Here is a 24776-nt window from a genome sequence, read left to right as displayed (position 1 = left end):
GCTGATTCATCCATGCTGGATTCTCACATTATCACTTGGGAGGTATTGCAGCTGTTGAATGAATGACTATTTAAAAAGTTATTTAGGAAAATACAAGGAAGATAGTTTGCCTGTGTACTTTAATCTTCAGAGACAAAGCACTATGGGTATTTAAGAGCTGTAAAATATCTATACAGGTAAAAGGAAAAGTATCAGTCTGACTGGCTTAGAGAAAAGATTTCAGACTAGAGAGAAAGCCAGTCTAATAGGCATAGTGCTAATGCACTAAACCAAAGCATCTGTGCCTTATAAGATATTTATATTTATAAGAACATAATCTTATAGAATATAATGGATTTGGAAAAATAGTGTGCAGAATCAAAAAAATTGTCAGTAATTGATGAGAACAGAAAATTAAAAATTAAGGAAAAATGGAGTCAATATCAGGAGTCCTAATAAACTACAGTCACTTCAAGATAAATGGGATCTATATTCACCTCAGTATAATAAGAGAATTAATAATGAGTTCATTATTATTATTAATTCACACACACACAAACACACCCACATATGCGCGCGCGCGCACACACACACACACACACACACACACACACGCAGCAATAAACCAGTGTGGATTTGGCTAGAACTGACATGCGTCGTTAAGTGGAACTGGCAAGCATAGCAGTATAGCTGTATCATGAATGAAGCATGGCTCCTCGTGGAGAGAATTCATTGTAGAACTCTTGGCCAAACAGGTGCTGCATTTTGTTTCCTCACAAGTACTATTTGATCATTCTGTCTGAAAATTTTAGCATATGTGATGCTATAAAACCATTAACCTTGCAATAAAGCCAATTCTCTCCAAAAATTCTTCCCTTGAAATATGATACATTCACCCCCTTGATGTTTAGTGAGTTTTAATTTTCTAGAAGATGGCAGACATGGGGGAAAATCCTTTTCGTATCTTTAACAGTAGGGGAGCACTTTAAAGCCAAGCAGCCTTTATATTTTCATTTTTTGGGTGAATGCCAAGTGTACAGTCCCCACAGCTAGAGTCTCCATGACAGCTTTGAGGAGAAGCTTTTTACACCATTGATCCTTCAGTTGGCCAGGCTACTTTGCTTGTAGCTTGGCAGGTTTTTGTACCTTTGAGAAAAGAACCCAATTTAATAACCTCCCCAGCTGCTTTTATGGCTCTTCACACTCTAGAAAGAATTCATTGCCATTTCTGCTTCAAGCCAGCATAATTTTTTTTTTTCCATTGGAGACCATTCTAAGCAAAAATCCAGAGATGTGTGTGGTTTTGTAAGTTCTTAAGAAAGTCGTGAAAATTCTTTCACATTTACATGGACAATATTCAGTAAATATTTAGAAGGAAGGTGACACTTAAGCAGAGAAGAAAAAGGAGAAAATGGGAAGAGTGCCATCTATTGAATACATTTAGAAAAAATAAATTAGTGTGGATTTCAACTTCTGTATTACCCAATATATAAAGCCTATTTTCTAATCTTTTATAGTGATTAACTCTCGTGCTTAAAGCTTTTCAGGGAATATTTGAACCCTTTAGTGTCATTTTATTTTTTGGCTTATGCTATAGCAATTTTAACACATATACAGCAATATTGCAGAACTTTTTAAATAACTTATACAACTGTAAAGAGAAAAAATGAGCAAAAGAGGTATAATATTTGCAGAACAGAGTTTGTTGTCAGAAACTTGAATGGGAAGCTGTATAGTCATGATATTTTGTATTTTTCCATTTTTGTCATTAGCCTAATAATCTTTATTTTACCTTGGTCATAAAGCATTTTTTTTCATGATAGGTTTGTTTGTATCACTTACTCTGCTATATAGAAATGGAGGCTGACTTTATGACCTTATTTACTTCTAAGATTTCCAAGTCAGATGCAGTTCTACTTCTTGCATTAGATCAACTAATTCTTAGTTTCTTTACTCTAAAGTGATGTAATTATAAAAGGAACTTTTGGAAATCCTCTGTAATAACTCTCTTCTTTCTTCCTTTTCAATATTCTGGTCTTCTTGCTCTCAATCTTTAATGTTCTTCCTGCTTTCTCAGAAAAAGGCACAGAAGAGAATCCCTTATGGTTTGAGGGTTTATTGTAGTTCAAATCCATAGATATAATCTTATTGTTCCCTCAGGTGGTCTATGAATTTCTTCCTACAGATAGAAATTTTTTTAATTGACTATTTTTGACAAGTTAAGAGGTTAGAAAATCTGTTCTTCAGAATAGATTTCAATGATACATTGTTTTTATAATCACCAAATTGTAAAGTTGGTACAATTTTCTCTTCCTTATATGGACCTGTTAAATGAATCAACTTTATTTTCTAACTCCAACTTAGAACATAATCTTTCTAGAAATTATATAATATTTCATCATAATCTAAACTGAATTATTATAGAACTCACTGATAAAGTGAAACTGCTTTTTGGAGTCTATGCGTTATCTATAGGAAGTGATATTGGCAATCAGTGATGTGTAAAAATCAGTATGTTTTTAATTATGGAGAGTATGTGTGTCAAAACACAAAATAAAGCATCATTTCAAGATGTATAATTTTATTTATTGTATGTACATTTATGACTTGTAATTGTACCACATTGTTAATTTAACTTTTTAACTTTTTAGAGAAAACATTCAGATAAATATTGTATTAGAATTAGAAAAAAATATTCAACAAAAAATTAAGTCAGTGTACTTAGGATTCATTGATAAAAATACGAAGGATAAGAGATCTATGTCAGAGCCTCAAAATCTAAAATTCTTGAATGAGATTAATTTTAGGATTTTTTTAGTGGATCTATACTGGCACACTTGATATGAGTTTCTGTATCCTTCACAGTAAAATGAGAGTATTGGATAAGGTGATTTCTAATGGTATTTTAAGAGAAAAAAAACTTATTATTCTTTAATCCTTTGTCTTGGTCAAAAACTTGTGACCTTGAGCTGCTCTTAAATAATATCTATTGATTCAATATAAATCAGAAAATACATTTCTAATCTTTGTTAGACAGATAAGATTTACATTTAAGTTTTCTTTTGGGTGTGAGAAGGAAAATGAGTCATCATACGGGTTTCTAACTATCTTTTATCCATCTCTCCACTAAGATCTAGCTTATAATCAATTTTAACCTTCAATGAGAATGTAGCCTTGTATTATACAATGATATTTAGAGAATATTGTAATATCATCTGTGCCAAATAATTTATCTTTTGCTGAAATTAATTGATAAATGATATCAATTAAGTACCTGGCTATCTGTCCCGTTCGAGAGTTTTCTTTTCCTTTTTCCTACAGCCGGTCAAAGTTCTCTTTTATTTAGAAGTACAAGGAGAGTTAGAAAATATTAGTGGCAAGACAGTTTTTACGAATCAAAACCAATTCCTGGATAAATGCTTCCTGAGAAGATGGCTGGAATGAGCTCTCTCATCCAGACTGTTAAATTTCAGTAACCAGCTGAACTCCGCTAAGTGTTTATTTGAACAGAATATTTAAAGAACATCAAATCTCTCCTTTATAACCAACTCTCCAGACACTTAGTGTGTTGATATTTAGATTCTAAAGTTTATATGAGAAAGCACCATTGAAACAGATGCTGATTATATATAATTGGTAAGAATTTGCATTAAGGAAGACTCTTGGGTGTGCATTCAGACATTCATGTGCCCAATAAGAGCTTCTTGTGGGGATGTTCTGATCTATTTAGAATTATTTTTTTCTCTAAGGGTCTTAAGGTATAAGAGAAGAAGATTAATAGTTGCTAGATGAAGCTAGAAAGAGGAACAGCAATGCAGTGAAGAGTATTTTGAAATATAAAAATTTGATATGACTCCCAAGTTGCAACTAATATCAAAGTTGAAAATCAATGTCTATTGATCCATGTATCCATTTCCATGCAGTCTCTATAAAGTACATAGATACTGATGTTAATATTTTATTGGCATATGTAATAGGCATAAGCTTTTCTTCTCTCTTGAGACTTTCTCTGTTCTTAAGGAACTTAAAATAATAGCAGGAAATACATAGAGTGATATTTGCTCCTAGATCTTTGAGAAGTGCTCAAAATATGTAAATATACTATGAGAAACAGAAAGAAAGACACACTGAAAACAAAGACTCGTCCATATTTAATTGCTAATCAGTGTGATATCACTTCTGGGTCAAAATTTGCTACCAGATTGAAAAGAATTATTTTTTTGAAGGCGTATATTTCTTATAGGAATTTTAGTTTTTGTTATAGTGAACATCTAAAGTACTTGGGATAAATCACAAGTGATTTGACATCATGCTGAGCATAAAGGCATATTAATAAATATTGCATTATGTTTATAAAGACTTTATTGAGAAGAAAAAACACATTTGCTTTGTTGCATTAACCTAATAGTACAAAGAGGTTATGATATGTCTAGGAGCTTAAAAAGTAAAATTAGCAATTTGGGAAATGTCAGTGCAAAATAATGTAGTTCAAATAGAATTTCAGAGTATTTCAAGGCTGACCTAGTATCTACTATTTGCTTTAATCATTAGAAATCAGAATTCTCACTATACCTGAACAATGTTTATTTATAAAACCAAATGTCAAGAGTTGCAAGAGATATAGGTTATTTTCATACTAAGAAAAGTTTAAGAAATAAAACAAAAGTTAAATACTTGGGACAATAACTAAAACAAGAAGAGCAAATAGACGAAAATGTTGGGTACCCTGTGGCAACATTGTCTGTCTGTTGCTTTTATTATAATTTCAACATTTTGTTTTCTCTTAAGCACCTTAGGAGTAGAGCTTTGCAACCCTGCAAATGCACATTGTGAGATACAACTATTGTGTATCTTATTCACCTCTCTATCCTTAACTAAGACTAACATGTTATACATCAGGCACTCAGGAAACCTCATGGGACTCATATTCTCATGGGACAGACTTAAACCTGGTAGGACAAAGGAGAGAGTATCTCTTGCAGATTATGTTATGTGTTATAAGAGACATACACTGGGAAAGAAGATGACCTACTTGGATGGGATGGTCAGAAGGCCTTTTCAAAGTCAGGAGTAAGAGGAGACAGCTGTGCAGAACCATGAGAAGAACTTTCTTGACGGTGGCAGGAGCTTGTGTAGAGTGTGGGAGGAAGAGGGCTTGACATGTTTGAGGGACACAGAGAGGCCTGGAGATCTGGTGTAAGATGATCCTGGGGTGTTGGGCAGGGACACGCAGGCCCTGGTTAGGACTCAGGGAATTTTACTAAGTATTGGAGAACAAATGAAAGGTCCCAAGCAAAGGAGTGAAAAGATACTATTTAAAATACTTTTTAAATAATGCTCCGGCTAGTCTGTGGACAGTGGATTAAGATGTTGGGAAATGGAAAAGGTGGAGAATACCTGGCTGTTGCCTCCACCCTGGCACTGTTGCTCAGAATTGTTCTCAGTATTAAACATTTTATTATATAGGCGTACATGCAACCTACCTCTCCCCTTTTCCTTTTAAATTCTTATCCATTATCTCTATTTCCATGTGCATCAAAATTGTGCTTTTCTTTACTACCACTTATGTCGTTACTGCTCTATCCCCTCCTCCTTTTAACTTGGTGGGGCTAATAGAATCTTTGAAGGAAAACTTCAAATTGACCTCAGTTGGCATCTCCTTCCAGAGTTAGATGAGCTCTGGAACAGAACATGCGAATTATAGTTTTTAAGTAAAGAAATACTTGAATTGAGCGTGGTTAGGGGTACTTCTTAGTAACATATGTAGGTCAGAGCAGAAACAGCTTATGCTTCCCATCAAATACCTCAATTCGTTTCAGATACAATCAGTGAAGGACCCGGGTGTTTTCACCACCTGTATTCAGATTGGAGTGCTGAGAGGTGCAGATGGTCTAAACAACAACATACAAACAGGGAGCTGAATATAAGGAAATAAATGGCTGTTTGATTCACTGTCTAGTCCCTCAGTTCTATCTACAAAGACCCAAACCCTGGTGCAGCAAGGGAATGATTAATATAAGATTCAGGATGAACATCTTCTGATCCAGTGATCCAGGTTAATTCAGTTACAGTCTGGGGAGTAGGGATGGAATAAACAGATGTCACACTACTCTGTCAGCTCACTTTTGGTATATGTGCCAGGGCCTGTGTCATGTTTTTGATCATGTCAGAAGGCAAATGTGTTATAAAACTGATGAGCATAAGACTAGAGAACAGCCCCCAGATGTTGCTGGTTATGAAGTTCAGTTGAACTGATAAATTCTGATTTTATATATTCAACTAAGTGCAAAACCACATTAGAGGCTTTGAATAGTTTACTCTTGAGAAGTTTTCATTTGAAGTTAATTTATTTTCACTTGGCGACTTGTCTGCCCATTTCACTGAAGCTCTAGGCTCCAGTTGTATAATAATGAAATACAGAAGGAATAAAGTAATAGCATGTAATGTATACACAGCAGCAATGAAGGCATACCGTTTTCTTTCCCTATTTCATTTGTGACGGATTTAGAAAGAACCATTTTTAAAAGAAATGTAATTTCTTGGAAAAAAATAACAGTGAATTTCACAGAGTCCGTTTATTTCTTTTGAAGCTGTCAGAGTCAGGGAAGAAAACCACTTTGGGGTACTTGTCATCAGAGTGAAAGGACTTGATGTTGAGGTTTTATTAGCTCTGATGGTATGGAAAACTTCAATTCTAAACTGCTATAGGTAGTATATAAAGTAATTTAGATAGGCCAGTGGCTGTGGCCCTGGGTGAAAATTTACACCATGTGAGTAAATAAAGCTGGAGCAAATTTTCCAGTGGTGAAACTTCTATATAATCTTGGGTTAGTTAAATTAATTTGAGGTTTTGGAATATGAGGGGTGTGTGTGTGTGTGTGTGTGTGCGCGCGCGCGTGCGCGTGCGCACTTATTTTTTGATACTCTGTAAGTACACTGTCTTTAATATTTAAATAGCTATTTCCCCACACGCTATATATAGATCATAAAGTATATTAAATGATAATAATTTGTTGTTATGAATTCATGCTATTTAAATTAATAATATTATATTTCTCACCTTCAACAATCTAAGTATTTTCTCTTCCATGAGCGATTGTTTCCCTTGGGTTATTTTTGAAATAATGATATAAAATGTCAACACAGGTTTTGAAAAATATGCAATATTTCAATACAATCTCCTTTAGTAAATGATTTCGGCATTTGGCATATATTATATATGAAAAGAAATTCAATTTCAGAATCATATGGAAAGTAGTTTTTCCAACAGTATGGCAGACTAAGAAACCGTTTGTTTTAAAATAAGTAAAAATACCAAATTAGATGTTAGTAGTATTTGTCTCAACTGGCAAGATGTGTGTATAATCGATAATGTATATTATTTATATACATATGTATGTATATGTATATATACATACACATTTATATATAGTCTGGTAATTCGCATAAGAAAGTGAGAGCAAATATCTAGAAAAGTGACCAGTGACTGCAGCTAGACATGGAGTCGAGTTATTGCTTATTTTTTTTTTAATGTTTTTTTTATTTATTTCTAGGAGAGAGAGAGAGACAGCGTGAGCAGGGGAGGGTCAGAGAGAGAGGGAGTCACAGACTGAAGCAGGCTCCAGGCTCTGAGCTGGCAGTCAGCACAGAGCCTGACGCGGGGCTCGAACCCACGAACCGCGAGATCATGATCCAAGCGAAAGTCGGACGCTTAACCGACTAAGCCACCCGGGCGCCCCAAGTTATTGCTTATTTTTAATGAACTTGATTTTTCAGTCTGGTGGCCTTGAATAAAGTAGTATTCTGCACAGTAGCCAGGCTCTGTCAAACTTGGTACAAAAGATCTACTTCCAAACTACATCATTATTTTACCTTTAAAATAAATTAAGAAAACAATAAATTTTGCATAGAGATAACAAGAAATAGTACCCGTTCTTAACCTTGGCTTTTAATTGAGTGATCCCCAAACACTCAATTTAGAAATTTGTGTTTTAGTGTTTCAAGCTAGGAGAAGAAATTTAAAAAAATTCTCTCTGAAGCAAAGCAACTATAGTACAGGTCTCAAACATTTCTGACAGATAAACCCCTTTGATTATGCTTAACAATGAAAAGAAAACCACAAAAGGCATGAGAATGTAAAGCATGCTTCAGGAGAGGAGGTCAAAGGTGATGGGCAGAAATTAGATGGAGACTGGAAATAATCCCAGGTGTCGGAATTCTTGGGTAAAATTACAATATAAATAGACTAACACACCTATAGAATAAAGGGAGGTGTGAAAAGCAAGAGTAATTAAAAATATTAAAATGGCAGCAAAATGTTTAAGAATGAATGAGTATTACAATGAATAGTTTAAATAGGTGATACAAAATAACTACAGAGACATTGCTTAAAATGAAATAAAAACCTAAAGAATTTACCTGAAGTGTGAAGACACAGAGAAGTAGAATACATGAAAGAGAGGCTAAGGGATATCAGGCATAAGGAGAAAAAATACAGAAAGGAGGGTCGGCGATATTATAAAAGATAAGTGACACAAGAGAAGTAACTACAGATTCAGAATAAGTTGCAAGTTGCATAAAAATAATGAAATCCACTGTTAACCACCAGCATGACAGAGAAGAATTGTAAAGTTCTGAAGAACAGTGAGAAAGAAAATACCTTTTGCAAAGAAACAGCAATCACACTGATTATTGATTTCACATTATTAAAAATGTAATTATTATGAAAGTAATTTAAAGAAACCCAAAATCTCAGAGAATCAGGAGAACTTCACTGTTAAATTTATGAAGAATGTACTTACCAAAACAGGAAGAAAAGTTCTGATTCATAAAGAGTGAGCAAAGATATTGGTGAACATGTGTTATGAAGGAAGTAACTGTATTAATCAATGATCATAATTTCTGAAATACTAAACACACTTAATATTTCTAAGACACATTAAGTGATGGAAAGAGTATATGTATTTTCAAATGAATAGAAGGAATAAAATGGAAAAAATGAAAAAAATATAAAAGACATCAAGAAAGAAGAAAATTGGAGGTAACCTAGAAAAAGCAGGAGAAATGGAAAGAATAAAATAAAGTTATAGCAATGTATACAAAGCATCAGTCTACTTAACTGTACCAGAAAAAATACCCTATTTTAAAAGGCAGATTGTCATATTAGATTTAAATACATAATAGCTATATGCTATTTATAAAGGGTGCCTTAAAACATAGGAAATAAAAGCTTCAAATAAGATTGGGCACCTGGGTGGCTCAGTCTGTTGAGCGTCCGACTTCTGCTCAGGTCATGCTCTCCAGGTTCATGAGTTGCAGCTCTGCTTCAGATTCTGTGTCTCTCCCTCTCCCTCCCCATTCCCCACTCACACTCTGTCTCTCTCCCTCTTAAAAATAAATAAACATAGAATTTTTTTTTAAAAAAAGCTTCTCAAAGAAGCAAAAAAAAGATACTAAACAAATAACAATTGAAAAAAATGATGCTGTATATATTAATTTTTGACAAATAGATGTAAGGACAAAAAGAATTACTGTAAGTAATAAGGCTTACACCATAATGATATAGCTGTAAATTAGCTACAATATACGTATTGTGATGTCCTATGCCATACAACATACAATATAATAAAATAATTCCAATTATATCATCAATATTGACAATTATTAGGAGACATAACTATATTGATAAGTCCAACAATAAAATGGGAGATTTTAACAAGTAGCAACTGAGAGATCATAAAATGTAAAGACTATTATAGATATAAAATACTGAAAAAATTTTGATATAGTAAATATAAATAGAGCATTTTAACCACACAAAACTCATAAGATGCAATAATATTAATCTTTTCTTTTCATATTTTTATTTAAATTTTAGTTACTTGGCATATAGTTGCATACAGTGCAATATTGTGTTCAGGATTAGAATTCAGTGATTCATCACCCATATATAACACTCAGTGCAATAATATGGACATTTTTAAAAGTGGACCTTGTAAATTCAAGTTTTCAAGTGGGTAGCATATTTTAGAAGACATTCAATAATGAAAGTAGAATTAGAGGACTGTGGGAAAGTTTTTGTTGAAAAATGTTGACACTTTTGAATTATTACAGGATCAAAGAAGGAATTGTATTAAACCTCAAAATAATAATAATAATGTATTTTTAAAATTAATAACAAAACTTGAATTTAATTAAAGATAGTTTATAATTTTAATTGCTTATATAAGTAATTAAAACATTAGTGAGCAATGTGCTCAATAACTATGTACTCAAACTAGAAAAAAAATGAAATAGAAAAATAAAGTGGAAGAATTTGGAGAAACAGTTAATAAATATAAAAGTAGCAATTAATGAAACAGAAAACAAATCATAACAGACTTAACCTAAAGCCTATTCTTTGAACTAAAGCAAAATTTTTCTTTATTTTGTAAAACTTATCAAGTAAAAGTGTTGCAATGGGGACAAGACTTGATTGAGTTAGTGCAATGGTATAGAGTTATCAATGGCAGTAAAATAGTATTTGAACACACTTATGCCAATGTATTTAAAGACAATTAACAGATATAGGTATCAGAAGGTAGAAGAGGACTGATAAAGTATCCTCCAGACTCAGAAGTCATTTGAGATTGAAAAACTAAGCAAGCCACTCCATACCATTTACACAGAGTTTTATTTAGAGTAACATACAGACAGGGGGGTTCAGATGGACAAATGGTCCAAATGGTACACAGCTATTCTCCCTAAAGTCTGGAACTTAGTCCATAGATTTTTATAAAGTGAGGGAAGGTGCAAAGGTCATTGCAGTGAGGTCAAAATGTTTAACATTTAACAGACGTTGTGAAGGGGACCTGAGGGGACAGTAGGGGAAGAAACCATGTTACCTCTACTACTTGCCTAATAACTTTAGGGAAGATCAGAATAATTCTTCCTGCATTCTGTCCAGGCATACATTAACCTCCAATGGTCCTGGTTCTGGTAGCCCCAAAGGAGGTCATTTCATGGATATGAACAAGATGAAGGGCCAAAGATGGAGTCTATTGTCAGCACTCCTACAACAAGTTTTTTTTAATGTATCATTGCCTAAAATTACTAAAATGAGATTGAAAATAGGAATTGCCTCATAGCCATAAGATAAACGTATTCATACATCCAAAATTTGCCACAAATAACAGTTTTAAAAATTATTCAAAACACTCAGGAAACAGATGCTCCCTTCTTAGTCAAATTCTTATAAAGAATGGGAAAAAAGAGAAACATTCTTAAATCATTTTATAATTTTAGTAGTATAACCTTCCACTAATGCAAGACAGGTACAATGCATGAAAAGAAAATTATTAACCAATATCAGTTGCAAATTCAATGTAAAAATAGGGGCACCTGTGTGGCTCAGTTGGTTAAGCATCCGACTTCGGCTCAGGTCATGATCTCTCAGTTCCTGGGTTCGAGCCCCAGGAACTGGGGACTAGCTCAGAGCTCAGGAACTAGCTCAGAACTTGGAGCCTGTTTCAGATTCTGTGTCTCCCTCTCTCTCTGACCCTCCCCTGCTCACGCTTTCTTGCTCTCTGTCTCAGAAATAAATAAAACATTTAAAAAAATGTAAAAATAAAGTAATATTTAAAAATGTTTCTGAATCCAGCAATGTGTAAAAAATGTACTTCATAATCAAGTTCAGTTTTCCAGTAATGCTAAATTGGTTTAAATTTGAAAGCAATTTGGGGTGGCTGGGTGGCTTAGTTGGTTAAGCATCTACCTCTTGATTTCAGCTTAAGTCATGATCTTATGGTTCATGAATTCAAGCCCCCTGTCAGGTTCATGCTGACATTGTGGTGCCTGCTTGGGATTCTCTCTCTCTCTCTCTCTCTCTCTCTCTGCCCCTCCCTCAGTCATGTTTGTGCTCTCTCTCTTCTGTCTCTCTCTCTCTCAAAAGTAAACAAATTAAAACATAAAAAAATAAAACAATAAATTTATATTGAAGCAGTGAAGCCACAGCCACATGCTATATCAGTGAACAACTACAAAAAATCACTTGGCAATTTTCAAAACCATTATAATATAGCTTTTTCAAAAAATAAAAATATAAGATAACGTCCTCAATCTGATAGAACATAATTATTAAGTCTCCAATGAGTATCTTAATATCTAAACATAAAAAAACATTGTCCCTTTTATAGTCATAATGTGTGATATAGCCACTTTTTTCAGAATTTTGTACTTTTGAATCATAGCCATCTAACTTTGAAGATAAATATATAAATCTTGAATTGAAAGGAAAACTGTCACTATTCATTAATGATATAATTATAGGAAAAGCTAAACAAAAGCAAATTCTCTATATGAATTACTAGAATTAGTAAGACTGTTCAGTAAGGTAGCTATATTTCAATCACAGCACTACACAAAAAATTATTTTTTAGAAATTTACTATTTATAATGAAAATAAAACATAACTAGGAACCAAATTATTCAAGGAGGTACAAGATCATTTTTGTTGAAAACTATAATACTTTACCGAAAGATAATGGGGGAAAAAGAAAGCTACAACATTTATTCATGGGTAGGAGGCCTCAGTATGGTCAGCTCCTCCAAATTGGTCTATATGTTAAATATAACCCTGAACAAAATTCCAGTAGATCATGTGTGTGTGTCTGTGTAGGAGCAAAGGGTAAGAAAAACCAAGATACAGAAAAAGAAAAATTAGTAGGAGTGGAATGGTTTGCCTCACAGATATTAAGACTTACTATGAAACCATAATTTTTCAGTCCACATGATATTGGCTGAGGAATAGAAAAACAGATCAAAAGAACAAATAATCAGCTAGGAAACAGACCCTCTGTTATGTTGAAAATTCATTTATCAAAGTTGGCACTGCAAATAGGTGAGAAAAAGGATGAATCAACTTTTCAATAAACCATTTTGGGCTTTTGGTTATCCATCAAGAAATGTATCTTCACCTCACAGCATATATTAAAATCATTTCAAGGACATTACAGGCCTAACTATGAAATTTTCAATCTCTAGAAGTAATTTACTTACTTTTTGAAAGAATTTATTATATATAAAATGAACAACCACATACTAGAATCGTGTATTACCTCAAAAAGTATAAAATAAGAGGAAAATACAAGCCAACAGCTCTGAGGATAGATTTTCAACACAACTGATAAAGAATTAATATCAAGACTGAACTTAAAAAAATTTTACAGATCATTGAGAAATAACACAAAACGATGAAATGCAAAGTATGAGGAGTTATTTCTTAAAAAAAGAAACAGAAATGGACAATAATCATGAGGCAGTACTCACCGCCACTAATAAATGGTGAAGAGCACGTGGGTGGCTCAGTTGCTCATGGTCTCGTGGTTAGGTTCCTGAGTTTGAGTCCCAAATTGGGCTCTCTGTTCTCGGCACAAAGCCTGCTTCATCTCTTCTGTCTCCCTCTCTCTTTACCCATTCCTCACTCTCTCCTAAAAATAAACATTAAAAAAAACAAATGGGAGAGAATACAAATACATTTTGTCAACCATTAAGTTGGAAAAATTCCATACAATATCAGGGGTTTCTTGTGTATATGTAAATGATATAACAGTATCCCCACAAAACTAGTAAGGTTGGCGATGTGCAAATTTTATGAACCAGAAAATCCCCTCATAAATATAATGTGAACAGTAGCATACACATTTAAAAAAAATAACAACGTACAGTTAATGGAAAAATATGTGGACTCTGTAAATGGTGTTCTGGCATTTCCTTTTCCACTCAATTGTATTTAAAAAATTCTATTTATGACTCACTGACTTAATTCTGTGCCACTAAAATGTTATCTGTGGGTTGAGATTTAAATTCTCAGAGCAACTTTTGTACTATATAATAGGAAAAGTGAAGAGGAAATTTCACGGAAACATTTTTCTAGTATATAAAGAGTATTGATCCTGATGCCTATTTGTTAAGAAAATGAGTAATATCTTGTGGTATATATTCGTGGAAAAAACTATTTTGTAGAAACAAAAACAAGTGAACTTTATTCACAGAAGACTTATTGAGCAAATACTACAAATGTAAAATATGTAAAATTAAACACCAGAGAGAGAGAGACAGACAGACATAGATTATATGTAAGTACTTATGTATATGTGGAATAATGTTTGTTTGTTGTTGTGGAAGAATGTGCTAAAGCAAGTGAATAAATAACACATAACCCACGTTACTTGTGGCCTGGGAAACTGAAAGGAATGAGGATGAAATGGTGGAGAGACAAACAGGCTCTTCAGAATTATAGACAATGTTTGATTCCTTAAACTGGGGGTAGGTATGAATTTTTTGTGGTTTCTTTTTATTCATTGTATGTTACATATACATTCTTTTGAATGTAATTAAAATTTAGAACAGTCTGAACACAATTCTTATCATTTTTCAAAGTTTCCATTGAAATATGAAGAATGTGCAGAAAAGTGACCATAATTTAACTGTACAGATAATGAATTTTCATCATCAGAAGAACATCTAGATCACAGAACACATCTCTAAAATCCAGGGTTATTTTGTTGGTCACTTTCCCTTCCAGGCACAACCTCCCCTGCAAAGGGTAACCCTCCCCCTTCTAACAGCATAGAGTTGTTGTGTATGACTTTAGGCTTGTCAGTTTCCACCAAATTACATGTAGGAATATATATTACTGAAAACGGTGTGTATGTGTGTGCACACGTTGAATATTTTGATTTTATGGTCTACCTTTTTTCTGCTTTAATAAATTTTTGGTACATTGACCTTATATTTGTTGACCTTAGCATATTTACACATCAATTCTAATACAACATCTCTAATTTTTTTTGATTTTTCATAAACTGTCATATCGTCCACAATTATGAAAGTTTTATTTCCTGCTTTTCAATCCTTTAATCTTTTCTTCCCTTGCTTTATTGTGCTGATGTGAACTTTCAGTACAAAGTTGACTAGTAGTAGTGATAGTTAGTATCTAATCTCATTGCCAGTCTCAGAAGGCTTTTTTTAAAGGTATTTTTATTTTTAGTCTTCCATAGTCTCTAGCACATTGAAGAAATTACATTTTATTCCTAGTTTTTATTCCTATTTGGGGTCTTTTGGTAGTTTTTTTCCATCTTGATATATATTCTATTTTATCAAATTATTTTCCACATGTTATAATATGATACAAATTTTCTCTTTTTTCTGTTAATGTCGTAAGATATATTGATTTATTTTTAAATGTTAAATCAGCCTTGCATTCCTGTAATAAATCCTATTGGCCATTAAGTATTCCTTGATTTATATACAAGTAGATTCTCTTTGCTATTAGTTTATGATTCATGCATCTGTGTTGATGATAGAGATTGGTGTGTACTTTCTCTTTTAATATCTTTGTTAGGATTTGAGTTCTTAAATTATGCTATAGCATGTTCCCTTTTATCTTATTCTCTGAAAGACTTTATGATTATTTTTATCCTTAAATATTTGGAGGAATTAACCACAAATTAACCACAAATATTTGGAGGAATTTGGAGTAAACTAACCATTTACTAATCCTTCCTGATGGCCTATAGTCCACTCACATGGAACTCTGGCAGTTATTTCTATTTAGATCTCACACTTAAAACCCAATACTTTTACATAGACATTAGGGGAAAATCCATGGTCATGGATTGAAGTCCTAAAATGTAGAATTTACTTACTCTCAAGCTTCTTAAACTCTGACCTCTAAAGCACTCACTTTGCTTTAATCATTCTTTTCTTAGGTCTTTAAATACAATAGGCATCTTTCTGCCTTTTGACCCAAGGTTCTTTGCACGTGATAGTCCACTGCCTGGAGTGTTCTTTCTCTTATTTTGTTATATACCCAACACTGGCTCATATTTTAGGTTATTGCCAAAAACAGTTTCCTCAGAAAAGACTTCTCAAAGTAGAAAATCCTCACCTACTTGATAAGATCTGTCCTTTAATCTCTGTAATCCCAAGATTTGGTGTAGTCACAGACATATAGGAATTCAATAAACATTAGTTGAATTAATAAATAAGTGAATAGTGAAATACACTATTGTTTTTACAATGTGAGTTTTTACACAAACATTTTTGGTCAAAAGAATTGTGATATTTATATCAAACTTGTGTACTCCAATCTGGAAAAGTTTAAAACCCAAGGAAATATCACTCATTTTGGTTCCTGATAAAGACTATACTCTGTGTTTTAGTTACTAAAATTTATTGACATCTAACCTTACTGGTGACAACTGTGAAAAAGGAAGAAGCAGAAATATGAAAATAAAGTGTCAACTTGGTTAAAAATTTGGATGAATATGTGTTTACTTTCCTAATTTCCTGAAGTTCAAACAGAAAGCTCATCTGATTATCAAGACATCTCTGCATTTCTCTTAAAATTAATTAGGAAATATAACTCATAAAATTGTATTTTCCCCAGTTTTATTGAGTTATAGTTGACAGCTCAAAATTGGATGTATTTAAAATGTACAATTTGATAATTTGATATACACATACATTTTGAAATATCACAAGCGAGCTAATTAAAGTTTCAACTATCTTCTTACACAGTTATCAATTTCTTTCTTTCCTTTTTGTGGCGAGAACACTCAAGATCTAATCTCTTAGAAAATTTCAAGTGTCCAATATAGTATTGTTAACTATTGTCACATCGTACATTTGGTCTTCAGAAAATAGTCATCTTACATAACTGAATCTTTGTAATCCTGGCCTATATCTTCCTATTAACCCCTTTCCCAAGTTGCTGGAAATCACCATTATGCCCTCTGTTTCTATGAGTTTTACTATTTTTAAGAGTTTTTTAAGTTTTTATTTATTATTTGAGAGAGAGAGTTTGAGCAGGGTAGGGTCAGAAAGAGAGCAAGAGAGAGAGAATCCCAGGCAAGCTCCCCACTGTCAGCACAGAGCCTAACATGGGGTTCTATCTCATGACTGTGAGATCATGACCTTAGCCAAAATCAAGAGTTGGACGCTTAACTGACTGAGCCACCCATGTGCCCTGAGTTTTAGATTCCACACATAAATGAGATTATGCAAATTTATCTTAATCTCTGTCTGCCTTGTTTTTTCATTCATCTGCTGAGGTTGAACTGGCTTTTCTGACTCATGGAAAGTCAGCTGTTATATAGCATATCCACAGTCAGTTCTGTCCTTTAGAGGGTGGAATGCCTTTGGAAAAGAAAGTAGTATCTTAGATATCCATGTAAGCATACTGACATAATTGGCAAAAACCAATGGCATTTTCCAATGGAAATCTTTACATATGATATGCTTTTAGCTGGATGAATTTAGTTGCACTGAATTGTTTATGCTTATCAATCCAGGAGTTTATTGAAATGAAGTATAAAAAGTTGAATGGTTTATGTTCCAAAAAACACCTGTACGTAATATAATGCATGCAACTGTTAGAGACCCCACAGAAAATGTACAAATATATTTAAACAAGTATAGAGGAGAGTTTATCTGTCTTAAATACATGGGAAATATCTTCTGAAAACCAAACTAATTCTTTCAGATTGGTATCCTTTTAGAAATACATTGAAAGTTTTTATATATAAGAGATATTGTCTTGGATTTCCTGATATGTATCAAGAAATACATTTAAAAAATAAGGAAACAGTGGGAGAGACAGAGGTCAAGATGGTGGCAGAATAGGAGGACCTTAGGCTCATCTCCCATGAATACAGCTGGATAATCACATCATCTTACGAATCCCCAAAAAAAATCAACCTGAAGATTGACTAAATTCTGCAACTAAATGGAGAGAAGAGGCCACATCCAAGAATGCAGGAAGTGCAGAGATACGGTTTAGGGGAGAAGAGGTTCTAGGGTACTTCAGAGGAGAGGAAGCCATGGTTGCAGAGAAGGGCAAAGAGATGAACATACAGGAGAATGCACAAACAAAACATTTCCTCAAAGCTCTTGGCTTGGAAAATAAGAGGGGATGAATTTTGTGAGTTCTTGCAACAATTGAGGCTTATTGCCTAGAGTTTTAAAAGTCAGTGGGCTTGGCGGGGGGGGAAAAAGCCTGGAGGGCCCTGTTCCTGGAGAGAAGGTAGGCAAACGACCCCGCAGGCTGATATTGTGGAAACAGTGATCTGATAGAATGCATGAGGCACACAGTGGGTATTACTCTTCTTTGAGGGCTTCTCTGAGAAGCAGCATTCATGGAGCTGCCTCTCCAGGACAAAAGAGCTGGCAGGTACCATTTCCATTCCCCCTCCCTCAGCATAAACACAGAGATAACCTGCAAGAAGCAGTACACCACTGACACTGGACACTGTCTAACTTATTTACACCAAGCCCCACCCCACTGTGCTCTGGCAAATAGCCCTTCTCAGTTGAGTTTGTCTCAGTTCTAGTGCAACTGGTCTCTGCCCTAGAAGACCAGCAAGTCCCATGCCCACACCACATCTTTTGATCAGAGAATTCTGCGGGGCCTTGGTTCTGATGGAGTCGATGTCAGGTCTCATTTAACAAACAGACCAACATATACCTAGTTAAAACTCACCACATTCAGGACAGGGAGCAAACACTGCCTACATTAGACAAGAAAAGATTCTGTGGATGACTTTCCTAAAGGGTAAACAGTCATAACACAATGGCAGAGTGAATGCAACACACACCAGAGACACTCCATGAAGTGCCAGACCCGCAGTACTGCATGGCCTCTTCTTCAGAAGAACATTACTTTCAAGAACAGAAAACATAACAGGCTTTCCTAGCACACAAAAGACGGAGACTTAGACAAAATGCGAAGATACAGGAATTTATCCCAAATAGAAGAACAGGGTATGTATGGCCAATGATCTAAGCAAAATAGATATAAGTAACATACCTGATGGAGAATGTAAACTAAAATCATAAGGATACTCACTGGGTTTGAGAAAAAAAGAGAAGACATCAGTGAGACCCATACTACAGAAATAAAAGAGTTACAAAAGAATCAATCAGCGATGAAGAATGCAGTAAAACAGGATTGGAAACAGGCTTAATTCAATGAAAAGTAGACTAGAAGAAACAGAAGAATGAATTATTGACATAGAAGACAAAATAATGGAAACTAACAAAGCTGAACAAAAGAAAGAAAAATTTTGCAACACAAGAATAGACGTAGGGAACCCAGTGTCTGTCAGACATCTTAACATTCATATAATAGGAGTCCCTGAAGAAGAAGGGAGAAAAGGGTCAGAAACGTTATTTCAAGAAATAATCGCAGAAAACATCCTAAATTTGGGGACGAAACAGACATCCGGATTCAGGAGGCACAGAGAACTCTCATCACAAGCAGAGTAACACCAGACATAATGTAATTGAATTTACAAAATATAATGATAAAGAAAAATATCTTAAAAGCAGAAAGACAAAAGTAATCCTTAACTTACAAGGGAAAATCCATAAGGCCAGCTGGAGGTTTTTCAACAGAAACTTGGCAAGCCAGAAGGGAGTGTTGTGGTGTATTGAAAGTGCTGAAAGGTAAAAACCTTTTGCCATCAATATTCTATCCAGCAAGGCTATCATTCAGAATAGAAGGAGAGATAAAGACTTTCCCAAATGGAGGAAAATTAAAAGAGTTCATGACCACTAAAACAGTCCTGCAAGAAATACTAAAAGGGACACTTTGAGTACAAAGGAGAGAGGAAAAGTGCTAAAGATGAGACAGGAGCAAAGAAAACTTCCAGAAACAATAACAAAACAATTAATAAATGGCACTAAATGCATATCTGTCAGTAATTACTCTAAATGGACTAAACAATCCAGTCAAAAGACATAGGGTGTCATAATTTATTTTAAAAAAGTAAGACCCAGGTATATTGTACCTACAGGAGACTCATTTTAGATCTAAAGACACCTGCAGATTGATGGGATGCCTGGGTGGCTCAGTTGGTTAAGCATCCAGCTTAAGCTCAGGTCATGATCTCAAGGTTCGTGGGTTCGAGCCCCACGTCGGACTCTGTGATGACATCTCAGAGCCTGGAGACTGCTTCAGATTCTGTGTCTCATTCTCTCTCTGACCCTCCCCCACTTGTGCTCTGCCTCTCTCTGTCTCTCAAAAATAAATAAATGTAAAAAATTTTTAAAAAGACACCTGCAGATTTAGAGTGAGAAGACGGAGAAACATTTATCATACAAATCGATGTAAAAAGAAAGCTGGAATAGCAATAGTTATACCATACAAATGAAACTTTAAAACAGACTATAAAGAGACAAAGAATGACATTATATACTCCTAAGGGGGCAATCTAACAAGAAGATATAATTATAAATATGCACCCAACATGAAACACTCAAATATATAAAAGCATTAATAAAAACACAAAATAACTACTTGATAATAACACAATAACATTAGGGGACTTTAACATCCCACTTACATCAACGGACAGGTCATCTAAATAGGAAACAAACAAGGAAATGATGGCTTTGAATGGCACAGTGGATCAGATGGATTTAACAGGATACATTCAGAACATTCTATCCTAAAATAGCTGAGTACACAGTCTTTTCAAGTCTACACGAGACATTCTCCAGCATAGATCACATATTAAGTCACAAATCAACAAATACAAAAGATTAAAGTCATACCATGTATCTTTTCTGATCCCAAGGCTATGAAGCTAGAAGTCAATCACAAGAAAGAATTTGGAAAGGCCACAAATGCATGGTGGTTAAACAACATACTACTAGACAATGAATGGGTCAATCAGAAAATAAAAGAAGAAATTTTAAAAATACATGGAAACAAATGAAAATGAAAACACAATGGTACAGAATATTTTGGTTACAGCAAAAGCTGGCATGAATATGAAGTATACAGCAATACAGGCCTACCTCACGAAGCAAGAAATATCTCAAATAAACAACCTAACCATACACCTAAAGGAGCTAGAAAAAAATTAAAAAATGAAGTCTAAAGCCAGCAGAAGAAAGGAAACAATAAAGATTAGAGAATAAGGAAATGATATAGAGACCAAAAAACAGTGCAACAGATCAATGAAACCAGGAGCTTACTCTTTGAAAACAATCCATAAAATCGATAAACCTGTAGCCAGACTTATCAAAAAGAAAAGAGAAAGGGCCTAAGTAAATAAAATTCAACTGAGAGAGGAGAAATAACAAGCACCACGGAAATAGAAACAATTATGATTTGTTATGAAATATGAAAAACTGTATACCAACAAATTGGGTAACCTGTAAGACAGCGAGCAAATTGAGGTTGCTGCAGGGGAGATATGGGTAGGAGGGTGGGTTATATGTGTGATGGGAATTAAGGAGGGCACTTTTTGAGATGAGTACTGGGTGTCATATGTAAGACATGAATCATTGGGTTCTGCTCCTGAAGCCAAGACTACATGGTATATTTACTAACTTGAATATAAATAAAATTGAAAAGAAAGAAAAGAAAAGAAGAGAAAAGAAGAGAAAAGAAAAGAAAAGAAAAGAAAAGAAAAAAGAAAAGAAAAGAAAGAAAAGAAAAAAGAAAAGAAAAGAAAAGAAAAAAGAAAAGAAACCTGGTCTGAGAACCATAGATGGTCTTGCTGCGGCTGCAAGTCTTTCAGACACTTGACACTGTCATCTCATTTAGTAGAGCAGCTGCCACCCCCTCGCAACATCAACAACTGTGAGGAAGGTGAACAGCCTTTGCCCCTGACAGTTGTCCTCAACAGTCCTGGGTGAAGCTCCCTATAAACAGCAGTGATGGCAATGATAATGGCAATGGGAAAAATGTGGGGCTAGAACATGTACCTTCCTCATCTTCTGTCTGCAGTGGAGACATGGAAAAGGCTCTTTTGGACGCACAACACAAATCAGTACAGAGTAGTTGAAGAGCCAGTTCTCACTGCGACAGCCCTTCCCCACAATAAGATAGGCAGATTATGTTTGATGTGGGGATGCACACCATCAGGGACCATATTTCTCAGTCAGAAGAAGAGATTGCAGAAGGAGATAAAGAAGCTGATGCTTTGAAGAAAAGTGTAGACTCTGTGTCCAACCGGTCCAATAGACCCAAAAACATTCCAACTAAGGAGTTCTACTTTAGATACTCCAAACACTCTGTTTCTTTAAGCATGAGAAAAAGGAGGGGGCATGAAGAAAGGGGGTATTTTTTCCACAGAATTCCTTGAAGGGTTCATTCTATCTCTTTTCCTCTCTCATGTTTTGACTTTGGAGCTAGGCATCTATATTGGAAAAGTGACTGAGCACACCTTTGTCCAGCATTCACTGAATGTAAGAAAAGCCCCTGGACAAACATGTGACATGCAAAGTGGTGTATCGTCACAGTAGTTTATTTGAACTTGAGACCATTGTAAGCATGACTCAACCTACCGCCTTATTTTTACATATCCAAGTTCCAGCAACTCTCAAATCCAGTGTTTTAGTCTAACTCTTTTGAGGCATTTTACTTCCCTCATTCCCTTTTGGCCTGTAAGACACTGTAGAATTTCCTAACAGAGTTTGCTGTTCTTTAAAAATTTGCAAGGGCTTCTTTTCCACAAATGCCGCCAGCAGATTATAATTTTGTCAACAATGTTATTGTCTGATTTTAGCGACACCAGACTTAGGCCTGCATCATTTGTGGTATAAATTTTACTCTTGTAAGGTCACTACCATCTTTCTCTTCAAATGAGATCAGGGTAGCAAATGATATGACAGCTTTGTTGTTTTATTCAAGACAAAGGCAAGGTTCCCTACGCTAGAATTTATAGTTATTAAAAAAGAAAACAAACAATAAAAACCAACCAAGATACAAGGAAAAAATATCCTGGGCAATAAAAAATTATTTTAAACAAACAACAACAAACAATAAATGAACAAATTCCTAGAAACATATGAACTACCAAAACAGTGACAGAAGAAATAGAAAACTAGAATAACCAGCAAAGAAATTAAATTAGTAATCAAAAACTCCCAACAACCAAAAGTCCAGAGCCAAATGCCTTCACAGCAAAATTCTACCAAACATTTAAAGAAAATTTAATAACTATTCTTCTCAAACTATTCCAAAAATAAAGAAAAGAAAGGAAAACTTCCAAGTTCATTCTATGAAGCCAGTATTACCCTGTTACCAAAATAAGACAAAGATGCTACTAAAAAAGAGAACTACAGGCCAATATCCCTGATGAACATAGATGCAAAAAAATTTAATAAAATACTAGCAAACTAAATCCAACAATACTTAAAAAAAAAAATAAAACATTTACCACAATCAAGTGAGATTTATTCCTGGGTTGCAAGGGTGGCACACCGCCCTGGTGTGCATTAATCATGACACACCAGATTAATAAAAGCAAGTATAGGGGCACCTGGGTGGCTCAGTTGGTTAAGTGTTTGACTCTTAATCTCAGGATTGGGAGTTGTGCTCTTCACTGGGTGTGAAGCCTACTTAAAAAAAAAAGTAAGGATAAAAACTATGTGATCATTGCAATAGATGCAGAAAAAGCATTTGACAATAAGAACACCCTTTCCTCATAAAAATCCTCAACAAGGTGGTTTAGAGGAAATATACCTCAATATAATAAAGGTCATGTATGAAAACTCACAGCTAATATCATCTTCAGTAGGGAGAACCTTAGAGCTTTTTCTTTATGGTCAGGAATAAGACAGGGTTTTCCACTCTTACAACTATTATTTAATATAGTACTGGCTGTTCTAGCTGCAAGCAGTCAGACAGCAAAAATAGGCAGACACACAGACAGACAGACAGATGATAGATAGATAGATAGTGAGAGAGATGATAGAGAGATAGAGAGATAGATAATAGATAGAATCCAAATCAGCAAGGAAGAAGTAAAATTTTCACTCTTTGCAGATGACATGATACTCTATATAGAAAACCTGAAAGACTCCATAAAATCTTCTATAATTGATAAACAAACTCAGGACAGTTGCAAGATACAAAATCAACACACAGAAATCTGTTGAATTTCTATACACTAATAATAAAGCAGAAGAAGGAGAAATTAAAATATCAATCCCATTTACAGTTGCATCAAAAACAATAAGATACCTAACCGAGGAAGTGAAAGACTTTTACTCTGAAAACTGTTAAATGCTAATGAAAAAAAGTTGAATGTGGCAGAAAGAAATGGAAAAACATTTCATGCTCATGAGTCAGCAAAGTAAATATTATTGAATTGTCTATACTATCCAAAGCAATCTACACATTTAATACAATCCATTTCAAAATACCAGTTGCATTTTTCACTGAGCTAGAAGAAAAAGTCCTGAAATTTGTATGGAACCACAAAAGACCCTAAATGACAAAAGCAACCTTGAAAAAGAAAAGCAAAGCTGGAGGTATCATAATTCCAGATTTCAAGTTGAATTATAAAGCTATAGTGATCAAGACAGTTTGATACTGGCACAAAATACAGAAGAGAAGAGAAACAGAAGAGGAAAGAAACAGAAGAGAAAATCCAGACGTGAACCTACCACTATATGGTCAGTTACTCTTTGACAAGGCAGGTAAGAATATCCAATGCGAAAAAGACAGTCTCTTCTACAAATGGTGTTAGAGAAACTGGACTGAAACATGCAAAAGAAGGAAACTGGACTTTTTCTTACACCAAACACACACACACACACACACACACACACACACACACACACACCCCAAAATGGATGAAAGACCTAAATGTGACACCTGAAACCATAAAATCTTAGAGAAAAACACAGGCAGTAACCTCTTCAATAACAGCCATAGCAACGTCTTTCTAGACTGTCTTTTTGACGGAAGGGAAACAAAACCAGGAATAAACTATAGGGACTTCATAAAAAAATCTACA

The 24776-nt window shown here is 34.4% G+C and overlaps 1 protein-coding gene and 1 pseudogene across 1 annotated transcript in view; both read left to right on the top strand.

Annotated features, from left to right (window-relative positions):
* GALNTL6 (polypeptide N-acetylgalactosaminyltransferase like 6) overlaps positions 1 to 24776 on the top strand; it is a 1147170-nt gene that overhangs the window by 136920 nt on the left and 985474 nt on the right. The window lies entirely within an intron of this gene.
* Positions 18945 to 22514, top strand: LOC144244388 (BCL2/adenovirus E1B 19 kDa protein-interacting protein 3-like pseudogene; annotated as a pseudogene).

This window comes from Crocuta crocuta, unplaced genomic scaffold (genome assembly GCF_008692635.1).
Source record: "Crocuta crocuta isolate KB4526 unplaced genomic scaffold, BGI_CrCroc_1.0 scaffold158, whole genome shotgun sequence".
Lineage (NCBI taxonomy): Eukaryota > Metazoa > Chordata > Mammalia > Carnivora > Hyaenidae > Crocuta > Crocuta crocuta.
Note: the sequence above shows the minus strand (reverse complement) of the source record. Positions and strands in the feature narration are given on the sequence as shown.